Consider the following 17,086-nt stretch of genomic DNA (forward strand, 5'->3'; position numbering starts at 1 on the left):
CCTGTGGAATGATGATAGACTACAAAAACCATTGTCAAGCATAGATTAGAACAGGCATTGTGGAGAGAGGAGAAAATAGAACATGCCCTCACTGATCACAGAGGTATGGAGTGCTTAGTTGGAGCCACAGGGGTGTGGCTGGCCTTGATTGGATTTTTCTTAAAAAATGTTTTTATTAGTGTAGTTTAGTTATGCATAATATTGGGGTTCCCTTCGACATAATCCTACATGTGTGGACTAGAATTTGTTCCACTTCAGTCCCTGGTACTTTCTCTTTCCTATCGCTTCTCCCTCCCCTTGTTCTCCTTTCTTTACTCTATTGGACATCTATTAATTTATAGTTCTTCCTTCTGGTTAAGAATGAGGGTGGTTGTTTGCTTTCACTACTGACTTTGTGACATAATTCATCATTTTTTTCCTCTTAAACTTAAAAAATATTCTCTTTTCAGTTGTGTTGTTCCTATAATTTATTAGTTCTTTCCTTCTAAATTTTACTTGTATCTTGGGAAATTTTCTTCAAAGTAGAACGTTTCAACACAAACTAATAAGCTTCTTAGACAGTGTTAAGAGCAATAATCACTATCACAACTTCAAACAATGAATGGAAGGTTTTTTTTCTATAAAGGCAAAAAACACTGATGATGATTTGTTTTCATTTATGTGGTGTACTTTCAAGGTAATCAATACAAATAAAACAGATGGATTACTTTCACTAATTATATTTCAAAATACTAGGCAAATTTATTACTACATCTCAACAGCTATAAATTATCAGTTTAATACCAAATATAGATATTATTTTGCACTAGGTTGCGTTTATATGAGGATTAGAAGTGATTCAATAATGGAAAGCTCTACCTAAATATTTCAGAAACAACCATGTTAAAAAACAAACAAACAAACAACAACAACAAATTCTTTCGTTACTCTACTTAATAGAAATTAGATGAAGGAACGTGGGAAAGCATTTCTTTTGGCGCATGCTGCTGATCAGATACTGGAGACAAGGAAAGCCCAAGTTAAGCGTATTTGACTGCATACTGCAAAACACTTGAGATCAAACTCAGGATTGGGTGAGCTATACACAATTACTGGTGTCAGCAGTTTAAATATAGCTCTTGCTGAGAACACCTTTGCGATAACTGTTCACACCCATTCATTTTGCCAAGTAGAAGCAATAATTGGTAACTGTCGGGGCTACCTACACGCACTGTGTTCCTCCAAGAATAACCCAGCATGATTAGCTCTCAGCAATTGGCTCCACTTTTGCTGACTCCTTGAGAGTGGTTCTTCACAAACAGTCACAGATAAACCCACTGTAACCGAACACAGCTGATGACTCATTTCATGGCTTTCTGCATGTGTCTTTAAAAGCTGTGTGTTGTTTCCGTTTCAGAAAAACAAGCATCTATTTTTAACAAAAGGGTGAGTTATTATTCAGAAAAGCACCAAGCAGGCAGGCCTATTCTAATCTTATTCCGTGACATGCAGAGCATTCCTGAGTTTTGTTCCATATATATAGCAAAGTTTTACCTTAAGGAACAATGTCAAAGTGACCTTCAGGCCTATCTATAGACTTTTGTGTGTTGCTACAGTAAATGCAGAATTCAAATTGAGCTTCACTGCAAAATGTGTTCTGGAAGGAGACATTTCTAGAGATTATAGATGGTTCAAAAGCAATTTAATGCTGGGTACACTTGGGGTGCTGTCTGATTCATGAATAATGAGGACACTTACATGTTCACATGATATATGGTATTCAAACAGAACTCAATGAATATTTCTTATGGAGAAGGTGTCAGCTGGAGTGGTTATGTATAAAGGACTTGCCTCAAAGTGTTCAGAGTTTGAATTAATATAAAATGAAGCTAATTTTCTTTTATTTTAAAAGAAAAGATATTATATTGCCTGAGAACTGGATAAACAGTTTTAAAGTTGGAAATTATATATTGGTAAAATATTTTCAAAATAAGAGTAGTCTTTATTTTAATGGTGTAGAAATAATATTCTGATCCATATTTTACTAAAACAACACAGACTTTCATGCTTTTAATTCACTGGCCACATGTAAAATTGCCCATAAAAGTTAGAAAATTTAAATATTATCATATATATTTATCATGAAGGATCTTAATGACCAAATGATTTCCAGCCCTTGCTTTCAGCCTATAAAAAGAAAATCAGAGTTTTCATTAAAGTCATGTGAAAGTAGTAAAATATATTGTAGCCTTATCCTACAAATGTGTGTTAAGGGTGTGGGCATTCAATTTTGTTGTTTGTTTTGTGTCTGGTTTGATCCATGTATTTTTGTCTTAGAATTTATTTTTCTTATATTTGATCATTTCTTTAATATTCCATAAAGAAATTAGTTATTTGAAAATAGTAAATAATCAGATGATTTTAGTTTGTGTCATCTGATGTTATTATTAAGGACTCGTTTTTATTGACATAAATAATTAAATATATTTATGACGTACACTGTGATGATTAGAGATGTGTGTGTGTGTATATATATTATATATATATTTTATATATATTATATATATATATATACATACATATGTATATATATATAATATATATATTATATATATATATATATATATATATATATATATATATATAGAGAGAGAGAGAGAGAGAGAGAGAGAGAGAGAGTAATGATCATATTGGATAATTAGCGTTTTCATTGCCTTAAATATTTATCATTTCCTTGTGCTGGGAAAATTTGAACTTCTTTATTCTAGTTCTTTATAAAGTATATAATAAATCATTGTGAAATATAGTCACCCCACTGTGCCATATCAGAAAGTATTCCTCCTTATATAACTTTATTTTGGTACCTATTTTACAACCTCCCCCTCTTCCCTCTTTCTTCTACCTGTCCTTACTTCTAACAGCCACTATTTTACCCTCTACTTTAACGAAATCAACTAAATATGAGTGAGAACATGTGGTATTTGTCTTTTTGTGCTTGCCTAATTTCAGTTAACACAATGTCCTCCAGTTCCATCTATGCTGCAACAAATGGGAGGGCCTCATTCTGTTTATGGTTGAATTATAGTTCATTGTTTATATATGTGTGTGTGTGTGTGTGTGTGTGTGTGTGTGTGTGTGTGTATAAACACCATATTTTCATTATCCATTTAGCTATAAGTGGACACTTTGGTAATGGTTGTGAATATTGCTGAAATAAACATGGAGTGAATTTTTTTTTAATATATCCATTACTTTTCTTTTGGTTTTATACCCAGTACTGGGATAAAAGATGCACATGTTAGTTGCATTTTTAGTTTATTGAGGGGACCTCCAAAGTGTTTTTCAAAAAAGATGTACTAATTTTTATTCACACCACAAGTGTATGAGTGTTTCCCATTCTGTACATCCTCTACAGCATCTATTTTTTTTTTTGATAAAAGCCATTCTACCTGGGGTAAGATGATATTTCATCATAGTTTTCATTTGAGTGTCCCTGATGACTATTGATGTTAGCATTCTTAAACATACTTGTTGGGCAATTCTATATCTTCTTTTTGTTAATTCAAATCTTTTGCCTATTTAAAAATTTGATTGCTATGAGGAAACAGTTTTGCTGTGGAGTGTTTTGAGGTTTTTCTTTAAGTATATTCTAAATATGAATCCTTTTTTGGGTATATGGTTTGCACATTTTCTTTCACAATTCTGAAAGTTGCCTCTTCACTACATTGACCATTTTCTTTGCTTTCTCAACCTTCTTAATATCATGTAATCCAACTTGTCTATATTGATTCTTTTTACCTTGTCCCCTTGTGTTTTCACATCTTACTAATTTTTTTTTTAAATCATCACCTATTCTGATGTCTTAAAAGTGGTTTTCCATTTTTTTCTTAGGAGCTTTACAGTGTTGAGTCTTACAGTTAGTTCCTGGATCGATTTTGAGTTGCTTTGGGGGTATGATAGGGTTCTAGTGTCAGCCTTCTGCATTTGAATATCCACTTTCCTCAGCATCATGTATTGAACTGCCCTCTTTCCACTTATTTGTTTGTTTGTTTTTGCATCTTCATTAATGGTTAGTTGACTGTAGACATGTGGGTTGGTTTCTGGGTTTCCTATTTTATTCCTTTGGTTTGTGTGTTCCTTTATACTCTAATAAGTTGCTGTTTTGGTTATGGTAGCTGTATACCATGTTTTGAGGTCAGATACTCTGATGTCTCTGGTTTGTTCATTTTGCTCAAGATTGCTTAAGCTATTTGGGGTCTTTCATGTTCCCATTTAGATTTTATATTTTTTCCCATTTTTGTGAACAATGCCATTGATATTTTTGAGTCTTGTGCTGAATATATAGATTGCTTTGGGTTCTATGCAACTTTTAACAATATTATGTCTTCAAGGGATAATGTGACTTCTTCCTGTCCACCTTGAATGCCCTTTATGTTTTCCTCTTGACTTATTGCTCAAAGTTTTTTAATTTTATGTTCAATAATAATGGCAAAGTTGGAAACTTTTCTTCTTCTTCAACTTAAAGAAATAGTTCAGCTTTTCCCCATTCAGTGTGATGTTGGCGATGACTATATGATTGTCTTTATCAGGTTGAAATATGTTCCTTTTGTCCCTAATTTGTTGAGAGTTTTTACCATGAAGAGTCATTTAATTTTTTAAAATGCTTTTTCTGCATCTATTGAGATGATCACATTTTTTTGTTCTCCATTCTGTCATGCTATATTACAATTACTAATTTGTGCATGCTGACTCATCCTTGCATACCTAATTGTTCTATCTGTGGGATAAATTTTACTTGATCATTATATGTAGTATGTTTGTTGTGCTGTTGAATTTGGTTTACTAGTATTTTATTGTTTTTGAAGCATCTATATTTATTAGGCTGCTGGTATATAAAAATTTTTTTCATTATTTTTTTTTATTTCTTCTTCTTCTTCATTTTAATGTTCTTGTCTGATCTTAGAATCAGGGTAACATGATCTCATAGAATGAGTTTGGAAGGGATTCCTCCCTTTTCATTGTTTCAGTTTTAGAAAATTTGGTGTTATTTCTTTAAAAGTTTTGTGATGCCATCCTGTCTTGGGGTTTTCTTTGTTGAGAGATTTATTATTGATTTAGTTTTGTTGCTGGTTATTATTCGGTTCTAGCATTTTATATCTTCATGTTTCAATTTTGGTAGATTATATGTGTCTAGAAATTTATCTGTTTTCCCTGTGTTCAACAATTTTTTAGTTTATAGTTCTTCATAACACTTCCTAATAATCCTTAGTGTTTCTGTGGTATAAGTCGTAAATTAATTCTTTGGGTCTTTTCTCCCTTTTTTTCTTGATTAGCCTGCCTAATGGTTTCTCAATTTTATCTGCTTAAACAACAACAACAAAAAACAAACAAACAAACAAAAAAACAATGTTTTATTTTGTTAATTTGTTTTATTTTTTTAAATCTCTTGTGTGTCTGCTCTTTATTCGTTCCTTCTACTGTCATTTAAATTTATTATTTCTTTTTTAGATCATTGTATTATTTAAATGTTTATTTAAAATCTTTCTCTTGTAACCACTTATTGCTGTGAATTTTCTCCTAAGTTCTTTTATATATCTCATAGGTTTTGGCATGGTATGTTTTCCTTTTCCTTTGCTGAAAGAAGATTTTAAATTTCCCTTTAATTTCTTTATTCACCATTTGCCATTTAAGAGAATTAGGTTTAATTTCTATGTTGTCGTAAAATTTCAAAAGATCCTCTTGTTGCTTATTTATATTTTTATCCATTGTGGACAGAGAAGATACATAGTATGATTTTGCACTTTTGAATTTGGCTGAGACTTGTTTTGGGGTCTCATGTATGATCTATACTACAGAATGTTCCACATGCTTATGAAAAGAACATGTATACCCCATCTATCAGATGATATGTTCTGTAATGGTCTGTTAGGTTTACCTGCAGTAAAGTCTAACTGAGGTTTCTGTGTTCTGTTTATTTTGTTGTTGTTGTTGTTGATAATGATCTGCTCATTGATGAAGCAGATTTGTAAAGTACTAAACTAGTATCATATTTATTGAATTTTCCTTTCCCTTTAGGTCTAGTAGTGTTTGCTTTACATAACTGGGTGGTCCAGCATTTACAGTTATTTTGTACATTTGCTGTATTGACCCCTTAATAGTTAGTTATATACTGATCTTCTCTTTCTGTTTTTAGAGTTCCATTTTATCTCCGGACCTGCTGAGCCTTCTACTGAGAAATCTACTGCTAAACTGCTGGGTATTCCCTTATGCATTTCTTGATGCATTTCTCTTGCTGTTTTAAGAATTCTCTTTGTCATAATTTTTTTTGCAGTTAAACTATAATATGATTTTAAGAAGACATTTTTAGGTCAAATCTGTCAGGGTCCTTTGCATTACTTGTATCCGAATAACTATCTTTTCTAAGATTTAGAGACATTTCAGCTATTATTTCTTTGAGTAGGTTTTCTGTGTCTTTCCCAATTCCTTCTCCTAGAACATCTATAATATAAGTATTTGAGTGCATAATGGTGTCTCATAAGTCTTGTAGATATTTTTATTCTTTTTCTTCTGTTTTGACTATCTCAAATGAAACTTTTTTAAGCTCAGAGATTTGTTCTTTCTTCTTTGATCTAGTCAGTCATTAAAACCATATTGTTCATTACATTTAGTGGTATTTTTAACTTCAAGAGTTCTGTTTCATTATTTTTATGTTCTCTGTCCCTTTTCTGAGTACCTCACTCAAAACATTGTTTTTCTAATTTAATGGAATTGTCTTATATATTATTTTATATCTCATTGAATTTCCTTAAAATCATTATATGAATTATTTTTCAGGCAACCCATTAGCCAAGGCCACCTGGTTAATTCACAAGCTGGGTTAGCTGAGCTGCTGAGTGTAACTATCTCTGTACTTCACATTTTGGTCCCTTATTTGTAGAAGGAAGCATACCAGGAACCCCTAATCAGAAGTCTGGCTGATATTGCCACTAGTATTTATTTGTTAATGTGAACATTTTATAAGAAATCTATATCACTGATGTTAAAAGCACAGGACCAGTTTATATTAAAATTGGATGATTCTAACACATTTTTCTGCAATTTGATTTCTGGGCTATTACATGTTGATAGTGCAAATAAATCTGTCCCTCAAAAAAATGTTACTTTTCAATAATACTGACCATTTTATTTAAACTGAAATATTCTGCCAATTCTCTTCATTTTTCCTATTTGCTATGACACTTATTCTCCCATATACATCATGTAATTTGTGTATAAATGTGTTTGTTGCTTATCTCTCCTTGTTAAAATATGTTTCATGAAGCAGGGATTTTTGTCTGCTTTGTTTATCCATCCATATTCAATACCTAAAATAGTTTCTGGAACATAGAAAGTACTTATAAATATTTGACAAAAGAATAAAGGAATATTCATCATGGTTCTGATATGAAAAAAACTGAGTAATAGCTTGTAAGCTTAAGTGTTATTTATCTGATGTTTTTATTGTAAAAGCAAAAATTTAAATAAGATTTTTTCTTTTTATGATCCTGAGTCTACTTAAAATGTTATGAAATATTCTTACAGCTTTATGATACTGTAGAGCTTTGGTCTAGATATGATTTTTTTTTTAACATAATTATTTATCAGATGCTGATCTAACTCTAGTTGGGCACAGAGGTGCACGCCTGTAATCCCAGTTACTGAGGAGGTTGAGGGATTGAGGCAGTAGGACAGTGAGATCCTAGCCAGCAATTTAGTGAGGCCCTAAGCAACTTACTGAGACTCTGTTTCAAATTTATTTATTTATTTTTAAGGACTGGGGATGTGGCTCAGTGGTTAAGCACCCCTGGGTTTAATCCCTGGTACCAATAATAATAATAATAATAATAATAAATCAACTACTCTTAAAATGAATACTGTGAATCTATGTAAACAATGTTTACATAAGTTGACATGGGATTTTAGAGCAGAAAAAGAACTTTATTCAAGATAATGAATAACTTGAGCCATAAAACACATGTGTAAAAATAATATTATAGATTAATACAAATTCAAAAATAAGTTTTCTTTTAAATAATAAATTTAATATTAAAAAGTACATGTTTGCTGAATAGATCCATTACATATGAGGCAGAAGAGGATTGGGTACTAGATTTAAAGCATAGATTATAATATATGCAACATACAGACTAACCTAATTTGATGCAGTGTACTTATTCATGATTTCTTAGATCCAGGGACACAGAGGGGGACAAAGGCACATGAGGAGTTTGACTGGTGGGGAGATGTGAAGGTACTATACCTTGATTCTGGTGATGAATACAAGAGTTTCCATCTTAACAAAGTCATGCACTCTGAATAGATGTGATTAGTTGTACATAAATTACTCTTCAGCAAAATTGATTAGGAAAACTAAAAGTTAGTAAATACAATAGACAAAGGGTATGAAAATTCATCCCCAAGAAATCCACACCGAAGGCAATACTAATATTAATTTTATTCAAGCATAAATAAAATTACCCCTTTTAGAAACTCAGAAGAATGAAAGGGGAAATCTAAATAATATAGAATTATATATGTAAAAATTATGTCTTATTTAAAGTATATACTAAATTAAATATAAATTTGTGATGGCATGTAAGTTGTGAGAAAGTGGCTTAATTTGTGCTGTGTTGCTACTTTGCCCAGGAATGAGCCTAATGCACTCTCAGTGTTATACAGTAAGTTATTTAAGAAGGTGTGTAGTAATCTCTTGGTTAAGCACTAAAACAATAATGAAATGGTAAAAAATTTCTAGTATAACAGAAGGGAAACATAATTAATTACACACACACACACACACACACACACACACACACACTCACATAAACCCTAAATAATAGAAGGGGGGAAAAAAGGAAAAGAAAGTATGTGGAACAAATAAAAAGCAAATATTGAGATGAATAGATTTCAACTTAAATATATGAATAATTACATGAATTTCAAATTAAACTAATATGTACATTAGAAGCTAATGGCTATTAGAATAAACACATGCACACGCAGAGACATATATAAAAAAGAAACACACCATAATAATAAAATATTCTTTCACCATGAATATATAAACATTCTAAAATCTATGACCCTTCTAACTTATCTTCAAATAGTTTGAAAACAGATATTTAGAAAACTGATAAGTACATGTATATGCTAATAGATTAGACCAAAAATTCAACAAGAATATGACAAATTTAAATGCATAATTGATAAATTTGACTCGATATATTTGAAACATTGTGCATGCGCAAAAAACAAGGTACTTAATAGTTTAGATTGTTCAAATTTAAAGAAATTGACTGCTTGCTTCACCACAAAATGTCTTAATTAATTATAATGGAGAAATTTTAGAGTATGTTTTATGGGCACAAGATATTAAGCCATAAATAAAAAACAAAGAGATAACCCAAAAAGTCATAATTTAGAAATTAAGAAATGTGCTTATAGATAAGCCATATATCAAAATGAAATCAAAGTGGGAATAATAATTGTTTGGATTAATCATAGTGAATTACTACACATCACAATTTATGAGATTCAAAAAAGTTGTTTTATGAGGAAAATTTATGACTTTAATGAATATTTGAGAAAAAAATGAAAACTGATTCTTAAAGAACTAACATCTTCATAAGTTAAAAAATGTTCTTATATTTCAGAAAATATAAGAAGGGAAAAGTTAAAATAAAAAAGTATGTATTAGTGTGATAGAAAATGAATGTGCAATAGAAAGTTTATGTAGCTTAAATTTAAATCTTTAAAGATTTTTGATCTAATGAAAATTATCAAGAAAGGAGAGAAAGCATAAAAATAAAAATCAAGAATTTCTAAAAATTCAGCAAAATTTATGAGGAAAACCAAGAAACAGGCTGTTACCACAGTGTTTACAAATATTCCACATTCTAAAACATTAGTATATACTGAATGTTGATAAATTGAATATCTGAAATTAAAAGATATTAAATACCTCCAAATTTAAATTAGTTAAAAGTAAACCAATTTCAAATTCCAACTGCTTCTATAATTTTGTGGAAATTCACAAGATGTTTAAGAAAATAAATAGTCCAGATTAACTAATTCATTCTTGTAAAAGATGAAGGAATAAAAAGAGCAAAGAAGATCTTGCCTTTCTAGGTATGAAATCAATCTCTAAAACCATCTTAAATAAAATAGCATGGCATTGACTCAAGGATTTCCAAAAAGACCTATGAAGCAGGATAATTCAGAAATGGACTTGTACATATCTGATTTTTATTAACCAAACAAATGATAATATATTAAAACATGATAAAGATAAATTATGGTAAAGATAAAAATTATTGTTATTCTTAGATAATGTAACTATCAACAGAGAAAACTCAACACATCTATTTATAACGTTTTATGAGAAAATACAATAATGTAGCTAAATTAAATAAGAAAAAATGAAGAGTATTGTTAAACATCAGCTTCAATTATTTCTAAGATGCTTTCTGAAAATATCCTATATACAATAATAATAAAAATTTATAGTATTGTGGAAAATTTAGTAAAAGCAATCACAGATCTTAAGAAAATTCTAAAATTTTATTGAAAAGTGCAAATAAATGAAGATATATTTACAAGTCTGAAACCACTTCCACTGTAATTTCATTAAAACTTTTGTGGAAAGAGACAATTTTGTTTAAACAAAATTTATGGGGCTGAAAAGAAAAAGGACGAGTAACCAAGGGGAATATGACTTATCCTGCATAGGTGTTGTGAACTGTCCATAGAGGTAAATCAAAATGACAGTTCTTAGAATCCCCTTTCCTATGTACTTCTAAAATATGGTTGGAGAAAGAGGATTTTTCTCAGTGTGGAAGGTCAAAATAAAGTAGCAGCCTGTGTGCTCTGAAGGTAACTGTAGAGCAGTGGGTATCTGAAGGACACAGGATATGGATCTCCCTCCTTCAGTTCCTACCAGAGCTGCAGCTTCTCCAGCCCTGGGCCAGAATACTGTGGACAGTCCTTCCTCACATTTTTCATATACTGGAGTTAGCGGCTCTAGAATCCCAGTTTGTCTCATCAGTTCCAGATGTCCTCCTGGTTCTCCACTGCTATGGTTCCTCCCAACTACCAGCCTTTGTGGTCCTGCAGTGTTATTGGGGCCATCCCAGGTGCCAACTCAGCAGCCTTTTATGGACTTTTCACCAGTCCCCACAATTCCCTGTGGTCTAGCATTGTTTTCTGTTCTGTAGTACCATCAGCCACGTAGGACTTTCTAAATTCAAATAAACTTAATTTAACTTAAAATTAAGTTCCTTAGTCCCACTAACCATGTTAATAGTGCTCAATAAATACATCTAACCATTGTCTGCATTATTTGACAACACAGAACATTTTAATTATTGCAGAAAAATTTACTGACACTTGAAAACATATCCTTTCCCCATATCACTTCTAGTAATTTTGTGTCTCTAATCAAACTCTCATAGATTTAACATTTAATACAATTTCTTTTCAAACAGAATAATACCAAAATGGAATCACAAATAGATGGAAAATGAATGTATAGGGTTAGCATTACAAAAGAATAAAATTTAGATTACTCAGTAAATTATATTAGGACAATTAGTTTTCTATTAAAATATTTATTGCTAAGCATAATTTGATCAAATTACATGCATGTAAGAATAAGACATAATGAAGTATATGATTATGTAAAATTATAATGTACCAATAAAAATAAATTAAAAATAAAAATTAAAGCTAATATATCTTTATGACTAAAATAAATTCTTGGTTAAAAATAATGTGTTCTACGACTAAAAAAGAAAAATTAAAAAAATAATAATGTGTTCATTCCATTTTACCAAATTGAACTACATACTTGAATGGTGAGGGAATTAGGTTGGAAAAATAAAACTGCACAAATTTAAAAGAAAATACATAAAGACAATTTTGTGTATATGGTATAAGCAAAGATTTATTAAGCACTATGTAAATTATAAGTTATTAATTAATTGCAATAATTCAAATAATATCCTTTACAATCTATGTAAAAAGAATAAGGACAAAGGCAAGCCATAAGGAAGGGGAGGCATTTTAAACTTATATTAATAACAAGGGATTACTATGTAGAATGTACAATGAACCTATATAAAGTATCTATTAATGACTAACAAATTGTACATTTATCTACATATTATCTCATATTTGTTTGGTTAATCAATCCAAGGTAAAGTTGTATTAATTAAGTTCTCCAGAAAAACAGCATCAATAGAACAGACATATTGGTAGTTGGATAGAGAGATAAATAAAAGAGGATTCACTGGGGCATTGATTCATACAGTCATGGAGGTTGAGAAATCCCAGGACAGATTTCCAGAAGCTGAAGCTGAAGATGCTAGTAGCATCATTTGGTCCAAGTCCAAAGGCCTCAGAACCAGAGAAGCCAATGGTGTAATTCTCAATCTAGAGCTAAAGGCCTGAGACATTGGTTGGGAGGGTTCTGGTATAAGTCCTGGAGCCTAAAGGCTGAATAGATGTCTGAGAGTTCTGATGTCTAAAGGGAGGAGAAGCAGGGAGTGCAGCGACAGGAGAAAAAGAAAAAGGCCTTTTTTGCTGCTGTTTTGTTCTGTCCAGGCTCCCAAATATTTGGATGGCAGTCTTCCCCATCTAGTTCACCAACTCGCATGTCAACCTCTGGAAACACCCTCACAGAAACACCCAGAGAAAATACTTTACTAGTTCCCTAGATATTACTTAATCCAACAAATTGAGACCTAAAAGTAAACTTCACAGCTTATAATTGGGTTTAGAACAAACAAACTTTAAACACTTGTTCTTTGGGTACATTTTTTTATTCCCAAAGCAAAAATCCTTGTTAAGTCAAGTCAGCAACTTATATTACTTCAGTTTTTAGAAAGTGTATTTCTGAAGTAAATGAGACTTTTAAAATACATGTCATTTGGCATCCATTACCTTAATCCATTCTTACCATTATGTGGCATCATGAAATCATCAAATATGACATAGAATGGGGATAATCAATCTATGACATAGGTCTCCTAAGTGCAAATTCAATGAATCGAAAATGTTATATGCATCTGCATACAGACTTTGGCTAATGGACACCCTTCACAGGGAAAAAGTTAAAGTGAGGATTAATTCTATAAAGTAGCTGCTATCAAGGGACTTATGATGTGGAGTAAAAATTTCCAGAATAGATGGGAAAGTGTCAGGACTTTAGTTATAAATTGTTTATGTCTAATTATATGGTTCAGGAACCAATCTGCTTATTCCTTTAATTTACCCTTTCTCATTTGGAGACTGAGTTGGGCACCTCATACTATAACCTACACAATATCTGAACATCTGGGAAGATGTCTATGAACTTCAATAAAAGTTCTTAATAAAAAATAAAATAAAAAATCCAGTTTTTTTCAATTTCAAGAAAATAAATTAAACCTCTAATCCATTAGTCTCTTTTTAAAAATCAGTATTTACATTGTATTTCTTTAATGTGCAAAGGGAGATAGACAAGGGTGACTATGCAAAATTATGCTTCACAAGGATTTAATTGCATGAGTTGAACTTTGTATAGAAGTTTTAAGCACTAACTCAGATATTGGAATTATAGTAATTTCTAACTTACACAGGAACTTAATATTAATCTTTCAAGAGTTGCTCTAAAGACATTGAATTTTCTCCTTTTTTAAAAATATATTTACTGTATTATACTGTAATAAGAATATTTAACATGAGATCTACCCTCTTTACAAACTTTTAAGTGAACTATAATATTGTTATCTGTTCCTAAGCAACTCCTATTTTCCTGGCCTCTTGCTCTTGACAGTCATTGTTCTGCTTCTTCAAAAGTTTGACTACTTTTGATGTGTCATATAAATGGGAATCATTTTTATATGGGAATTAAGGGAAGATTCTCTGCTCATCTAGTAAAAGAAGAGAGCACTCTTGATTTTGATGTGCATTGTGTATAACAGTGAAGTGAGACCATCACTACTCAATAGAAATTTCTTTAAATTTATATCTCTCCAAACTCTTAAATCTGTTTTCATTTCAATGATTAACCTTCCTGTTTACCAGACCTGTATTTTCATTTTGCAATATTTCTATGAAAAGGCATTATAAAATAGAAATGAATGCCTTAGTTACTAAAAACTATGATAGTGATCAGCCACCAAAAATATTATGACTGAGTTCTTCCACATTCGGAGGCCTCCAAAATTGCATGTAGGGGAAACCAGTCTTTTGACCTGCCTGGATTCTTTACTGTGATTTCCTTTCCTTCCCAAGTGATATTCCTTATTCCTTAGGCACCTAATGTTTTTTTAAACCTTTGCTTCTCTTTTTTAACCAATTAACCTGTGCTCTCAGAAACAGACTAAAATTACATCCATATTACAACCAGAAACTTTCATTTAAATTTAAAGTTCAACTAAACCATGGTATAAAACTTTAACAGCAGTAACAGCGACATGATGCATGAGGCATTATTTTGAAGCAATAATGGTTTTCCTCGTGTGATTGAAATAGCAAGATGTTCAAATGAGGAGTGTGTCTATGCATGAGGGGAGTGCTCCATGGTATATACAAAACAGTTGCATAGGAACAGCCATGGGAGAAGAGAAGAAATAAGGATCAAATAATGCACAATGATTAAGATAGAAACCCATATATTAAGAGTTGAAACACAGTGGAAACTTCACATTTATTATCAGAATGTTTCCTTTCTGCATAACTATTAAGAATAGTGTATCATGAGTCAAAATGCAAAATTTGAAACTGTTAATTTAAAATTCATCATATCTTTCTCTTATACAATATATCCTATTACAAAAACTAAGTTTTAAAAAAAATTTAAAGTGGTCTTTGAAAAAATTTTCTCAAAAATTTCCTATTTAAACTTTTACTTAACAAATCTAACCCTTCCCTGCCTTTACATAATTTGCAGAGCTCTGCAGAAATTGCACAGTTGGCTCTTTACCGCTACACCTGATATTATCTCAGGAGAAATTATATAAATTAAAGACAGACCCAGAAAGGGTCTTTTTATATTCAAAGGAATAACATAAGGAATTAGGAGAAGAGGTAACAGACACCAATGATCTTAAGCTGGGAAACTAACAAAATGATGAGAATCTAAAATAAATGAAGCAAAAAGAAGAATAAAAAAATATAAATTAGAAAGTGAAAATGTATTGTGTGTGCCCAGTAGAATATTAAATATCTATATTTTTTCAGTTTCATAGATAGACTTTGGTCATTAGCTCTTTATCTCCCCCCATCCTTTTAACCATTTGAAAATAGTGACAACTTGACATATTTGCCAAAACTATTATTTTTTTTTTTTTTACTTTATATTTGCTTATTCTGGTACACAAAACCTTATTTTTGCCTGCTGATTCAGTCAATTCCTTAATTTCTGAGGTAATACTAAAAAGTCAGGCAAGTATTACATACACATACATGTATTTATATATTGTATAAGAAATATTCTATGCTAGTATTTACATATGTATAATTAAAATTTATACATATATACACATTCCTGACATTCTTTACTTTTCTACCACTTGTTCAACCCTCCTCAAGTCTTTTGAAGCTAAAAAAAATATTATTACCTCATTGTAATATCAGGCCTTCTGATACACTACGTTGCACACTTCTTAAAGATAAGTGTTGACTTCTTCATGATTGATTTCTGGTAAATTAGCCTTCTGGAAGGAATTCAGCTTTTGACGTTTTCATGAAACACTAAAGATATGACAGATCAGGATTGAAGGTCAAAGATATACTGCTCAGAAAGCCACAGTTTGAATCTTGGGTGTCATCCCTTGGTCAAAGCAGGGGAAATACAGGTCTCTTAACCATAAATTCTGAAGTTAAATAATCAAGCTGAATACTGATTCTCTATAATGCTGCTTTTAGACCTTTCAGATGTCTAATCTATTCACTATTATTTGAATTGTAATATTTTCGCCCACTGTTCAGTTTGGTTTTGGATTTATTGCCCACCCTCTAATGTTTACATACATCTATGCTCTTTGCATCAATTATCTCCATCATCCGTAGTTTAAGTCAGGGACCAGGGATATAGCTCAGGGTATAGCACCCACCTAACATATATGAGGCCATGGATTTTATCCTCCTTTTTTTCATATCGTTTATACAAGAAATACACACAAAACAATAACTTAAACCAACCCAGTTCATGGAATAAAAATGAAGAACTGTAATTGATTTTTCTCATTGTATATATCTCATTGCATATATCAAATCCATTATCAAATTATGTCCATTGTATATTGAAGACATGGTAGAAATTCATGTACTTCTTTTTTATTTTAATATTTTTTTAGTTTTTGATGGACATTTATTTTATTTACTTATTTGTATGCAGTGCAGAAGATCGAAACCAGTGCCTCATCTCACACGTGTGAGGTAAGCTCTCTACCACTGAGCTGCAACTCCTGCCCTATCATGTACTTCTTTGTAATTTCATTGCTACCATTTCAATATGATCAGCTGATTTCACCATTGCAATGATGTCTCACTAGATAACACTGTTAGATTTCTGATCTAAACTATACAATAACAAAATATCATTTTTACTTTTCTTTAAAAAAACATTTAAATTTAATTGTAACTCAAAATAATATGTACATATTACTGCATGTACATTTTCATGAATTTTAACAAAGTTTATTCATCCATAACAGCATAGTAAGACTTAAAATTAAATAGTTGGAGGCTCACATAGCTGAGCTACTTGAATAAATATAAATCTCCTTAAATAGTATTCCTAAAACGATACAGATCAATAACAAAAACAAAAAGAAACAATACACATTCTGCAGCTTCAGTAGAGCTAAAAGATAGAAAACTCTGCCAAGGACAGTAGCACATGCCTTTAATCCCAGTGACTCAGGAGGATGAGACACAAGGATCACAAGTTCAAAGCCAGATTCAACAACTTAACAAAGACCCTGTCTCAAAATAAAATAAAATAAAAAGGACTGAGGTGTTGTGAAGCACCCCCTGGGTTTATTCCTTAGTACTAAAAAAAAAAAAAAAAAAAAAAAAAAAA

Source organism: Marmota marmota, unplaced genomic scaffold, assembly GCF_001458135.2.
Source record: "Marmota marmota marmota unplaced genomic scaffold, marMar, whole genome shotgun sequence".
Classification (NCBI taxonomy): Eukaryota; Metazoa; Chordata; class Mammalia; order Rodentia; family Sciuridae; genus Marmota; species Marmota marmota.